Here is a 5,460-nt window from a genome sequence, read left to right as displayed (position 1 = left end):
GGATAACTAGTTACCCTTTCCTTACATCCTTTTATCCAAAAAAAAACGGGAAACTTATCTCCTGTAGAGAAATAAAAAACACACTGAAAGATACCTACACAAAAACTCTCATCGTTATCCCAAACAAAAATATGGAATTATTAAAATCCTAACTACAAGAGCTACTGCAATTTCTGACTCGGATCACCTAAAGCATGAACTAAACCACCTCCACCAAGTCTTTGAACATAATGCATATAATAGAAACATCATCAAGAAAACCATCTGCCAAACGCTCAATAGAAATAATATAAAGAAAGCCCTAGACATTCCAAAAATCTCTTTGCCATATATAAAAGGAACTACAAATAGAATATCTAGAATCCTAAACAAACACAACATCAATATTGCTTTCATGCCCCCAAATACATTTAGAAAAACCATAGACTCCACAAATGACCCTATAAACCCTAACCTGCGAAAAGGGGTTTACATAGTTCCTTGCTCTTGGGGAAAAGAATACATAGACGAAATAGGAAGATCACTTAACATTAGACTTAAAGAGTATGTTGCAGACATATCTAGGAATAGAACCACAAAATATGCTCTTGTAGAGCATGCTTTCTCATACTCACACTACATCCAAATGGAAGAAGCTAAACTTGTCACGAAAGAAGAGCACTACCTAAAACGAAAAATTAAAGAGGCCATAAAAATTGGAAAAAGAAAGAATAATGTGAACTGTGATGAAAGCCTTAACATCAGTAATAGATGGAAACACTTAATAAATGAGACTTCTCATAGCAACAAATAAAGAATCTCAAAAAAAAAAAAAATTCTAATTTTTTTTAATTCATTCTCTTAATATTAAACATAAATAATTCTAATCATATTTATTTATAATAATAAGAACTTTTAAATTAATTATTTCAGCTATAACATAATTAATTTACATAAATATAAAAAAATTTAATAAAAAAATTATTATTAAATTAATAAATAATTATTAAACTTAGTATACAATAATAACTCTTTAATAAATCTTCACCTCACAAAATAATTATTTCCATAATCTTTTACGAATAATATTAAAGATTTAATAACTAATAAACTAATTTCTTCTAGCAACTCACTCTAATTATTATATATAACTCTAAAGTTTCATAGCCCTCATGCACACTAATCTTCTCTAATGATCCCATAAAGACGGACTCACATAAAAATCTAAAACATTTTCTTAAAATCAATTAACCAGTATAGATTATCTTTCCAAAAAATAAAGTTATTTAAATAACTAAATAACTACTATCTTGAGTTGAAGATTATTTTTTTTAATAATATTAAAAATAAATATATATTATTTTAGAAAATAAATTTATTTAAATAGTTAATATTTTGCGTTAAAGATGATTTTTTTAATAATATTAAAAAATAAATATATATTTTTCAAAGTTAAACGTTATAAATTAATAAAACAAATGAAATCGATCGATTAAATCTTGCCTTTAAGAAAGACTCTTAAATAAGCCTAGTTGAGCTAGAAAGAGGGAAAAATGGGAATGAGGGGTTACACAAGTAACAAATCTTACATGATGAGATAATGTTGGGAATATAAAAGCATGATCGAACATATACATATCATTGTGCAATACAGCATACATTTAGATAATGTAGGGAATATGCTACCTTAAAAATAAATTATTGGGGGGCCCGGAAAGAGTGAAAGTGATCGTGGTTGTTTAGCGCGTGAGGATTGTGACCTTGAGGCGGAGCTTCATGCGCAACATCATCCCGTACTTTGGCACGACAGGATGTGCGGCCACTGCTTTCACGCGAAAACGCAGGATGATGGAGGAAGCGACCCACTTCATCTGCAGAATGGCAACATCCCTTCCTAGGCACCGGCGAGGGCCTTCGTTGAACACCGGGTATATGAACTCTGACTTGGTCATGAATTTCCCATTGCGGAGCCATCGTTCTGGCTTGAAATCGCGGCAATCCGCGCCCCATATGCTCTCCATTCGGGCCATGGAGTACCATAAACACAACACCCCGGACCCCTTGTTCACCCTCGTTCCATCCGGAAGCACGTCGTCGTTCGCAACCACTAAATTCTCTAATGGAGCAGACGGGTACAGTCGCAGAGACTCTGAGAGTGCCGCATGCAAATAGTTCATCTCTTTTAACTCATCCACCGTAAACGCTTCTTCGTGGTCTGCGTGGGTTTCGTGTTTTCTGCGCTTTATTATGCCTTTGAGCTCCGTCAAAATATTCTCTTCCACGCGAGGGTGCTGCTGCAGAAGCCAGAAGAACCAAGTGAGCGCCGGGGCCGTCGTATCCCTGCCTGCCATTATGATGCTTAGGCAGGCGTCTCTCAACTGGTCGTCAGAATACACGCGGCCGTTCGTCTCCTTCTCGAGGCGGAGGAGGAGAGGCAAAAAGCCCGGAGAATCCTCACAATTCGCACTGTTCTGCGCTATCTCTCGCCTGGTCGTAGCACAGATCTCCGCGATATAATCATCTATGACTTTTACATCTTTACGGATCTGCCGTTCCGGCCCCAAATTCAGAAATCTCAGTGTCTTCCAGTAAAGCGCCGGCACAAGAAACCGACGACTGGAAAGCTCGATGGCCCGGTCATATGCCTCTGTGAAACGATTATGTGCGAGGTCCAGGCTCAGGGACCCCGGATCGAATCCGAGGGCGAAATGAGAGGTGCTTTCGAAAGTGTAGCGATGAAAAACTTCCTAGAGGTCAAGAACAATGCCCTCTTTAGCGGCGCGCTGGAACAGTGGAATAAGTCTCTGGTGCACTAACCTCAAAGTGGTCTGAATAACGTCGTTGCGGGTTTTTGCGGCAGCAAAAATCGTGGACACAGTTGCCCTTAATTGCCTCCAAGTCTCTCCTTCTTGAAGTAAAAGGTTCATGTCGCCGTAAATGTCACCAAACACCTGGCGGAAATAGTCGCCCTTCTGGAAGTTATGGAACTTTATCTTCAGGACGTACTCAACATTAGTAGGATCTGCAGTCACCACCCATTTCGTCCATGCGCCCTTCCTGTATGTGATAGTTCCCCCGCCCAGGATAAGCATATGCGTAGCCCATTCGTAGATATCATTGTAACTGTAAATCAACATGGGAAGCAAGCCCACGAGAGACCACCTGCCCCGAGCTTTCTGCGCACAGTAAAACCTGGCCACTGGAACACCCAATGCTGAAAACAGTGCAACAAGGAGCCATCCCTCAGTAACTCCTACTCCCTGCATTGCCATGCACACTGTTCAGTTCGAGGCACCGGACTGACCCGCCTTTTGAAGAAGCTCGGACCTCCACTTGGTGACTGCCACACGGTGGACGCTCTTCTTTTCTCAGTCACAGCCGCCCTTCATAAACTATGGCCGACACAGTCGTATTTAATTGCCTCACGTCTCTTCGTCTTGAACGAGATTGGCCTCTTGCAACGGCCAGTCTCACGCCCCCAAGTCTACGGTAGTTTTTTCAACCGTGCCTGGCGGGGTGCGGCACCACCGTGTACTTTCTTTTCGTTAATACTTGTACATATGGACTACGCCTTTCACATAAACATACTTAATTCATCTTCTCAATTAAGTAAAATGCATTAATCTTCATACACATTCATAATCAATATGCAATTAAACCATGAACATAACAATTGCACACAATTATAGAGGGAGGGGCAACTCCCGAACAAGTTCGCCCGATATCAATATATTATGAAATTCTTCAATAATACATACAAGTGTGCCGGGCAAAGTCCTCGGCCAACACTTAGAATATTTTACAATATAGGCATAGATAGCCTTTTACAATTCAATGCCAACCTCCCTTGGTAGGAGCATGCTCACCCGAGCCACCGGAACTCCTTCAAGTCAATTCCGCACTGAACCACCGTTTTACCGTGTACCGTCGTCCTTAAACAATCCTCTAGTAAAACTGCACACTTCTCCTTATGCGCATGAGAGATGCGCACTTCCACTGTGTCCTCTTTACCTCTAGATCGAATGCAAGAGGAGAGCGAAGTGCTTGATTGCCAAATGAGCCTTCTGCGCCTTGCATATATAGGCTTCTCATCATTTGGTGAAGGGGTGTCAGCTCTTGGGCCGACCCCCATAATCCATGCGTTGGAGCCCCTACTTTATTATTTGGTAGGTCGGCCCTTGCCCAAGGGCAAGGCCTCCCTATGCCCAATATAAAGCTCGCAACACTCCATCGCATATTTCGTTAAGTGTAGAGTATGTGCTCCAAAACGTCGTAGTCAACTCGTACTAACGTCGCATGATGTTCGCCTTTCGTCGTATGCCGCCCGGTAGTCGTCGCACTGCCGTTCCTTGTCGCACATCGCCCGGTTGTTATCGCACTCGTTCGTCCGCCGTATGGAGGGGCGCCCGCCCGGGTCGCCCTCCCTTCACACACGCCTTCGCTGCTCAACCGTGCCGCGCCCTCATCGAACCAACCCGCGTCCACACAACTCTGTCGTTATGTCCGTCGTCCGGTTGTCCGCCCATCGGGCGCGGGCCGCCCACGGGTCGCCCGCCCATCGGGCGCGGGTCGCCCTCGGGTCGCCCTTTCGCCCAGCGTTTCGGCTCGCCGGTCCACCGTGCCCAAGCCTCAACCGCCAAGTCTGTTCTCCCGGTCGGGTGGTCGCACCCGCGTACCAGGCCACCGCAGCTCGTCCTCAGTCGCCGGGTGACTGCCCAACCGCAGCTCGCCAAACTGTTTATCGGTTCACCGTGCACGGGTCGCCCGCCCGGGTCGTTCGCCCGTCGTGCACTGGTCGCCCACCGGTCGCCTGCCCGAGTCACCCGCCCGTCGTGCAAGGGTTGCCCATGGGTCGCCCACCTGGGTCGCCCGCCAAGTGAAGGCGTTTCACTGTCGCACACTTGCCCAAGTCGCTAGGGCGTTACACTCTCCTCCACCCGAAGACGTTGTCGTCCCGACAACATACCATCTTAGTGGCTCTCCACCAAGACTAATATCGACCATGATGTAGACTCCTCCATATAAGACAACCATCACTGCCACATATATAAGGCCCGTCTCCATCAAGTCATCTCCATGTGCAAACTGCCCATGCATATCAACAAGTGCCACACATCCTAGTCATGTGTCAACACTCGTCTCCACGATCCCATGCTCAGGTCCATGGGAACCCCATCTTCTGCAGCATGTTGTGACCATCATACCTGCTCAACCATGTTTGAGGGCTCACTGCCATGAGCAGCTTAACAATGAGCCCCATCTTCTATGTCATCTAAGAAGATGTGGAGGGAGAAGAGCCTGGAGGCTCTCTCTCACTAATCAGCTCAATCCATCTATCAGGATCCTCAACTTCCATCCTTTGTAGATATGCTTCCCGATCTTCCCTCTGGATATTCGGCTTCACATATAACTCATCATCATCATCATCATCCTCCACCAGCTCTAGCCTTCTTGATAAGTCCAAGATGCTATCTGAAAGTG

General features: G+C 44.6%; 1 pseudogene; it reads right to left on the bottom strand.

Moving 5' to 3' along the window:
- Positions 1-1,718: 1,718 nt before the first annotated feature.
- On the bottom strand, positions 1,719-3,251 carry LOC149229065 (cytochrome P450 86B1 pseudogene; annotated as a pseudogene).
- Positions 3,252-5,460: the final 2,209 nt, after the last annotated feature.

Source organism: Pinus tabuliformis, chromosome J (assembly GCF_031772625.1).
Source record: "Pinus tabuliformis cultivar Carrire ecotype Pingquan chromosome J, CPIR1, whole genome shotgun sequence".
Taxonomy (NCBI): Eukaryota; Viridiplantae; Streptophyta; class Pinopsida; order Pinales; family Pinaceae; genus Pinus; species Pinus tabuliformis.
This window is presented reverse-complemented; position numbering and strand designations above follow the sequence as displayed.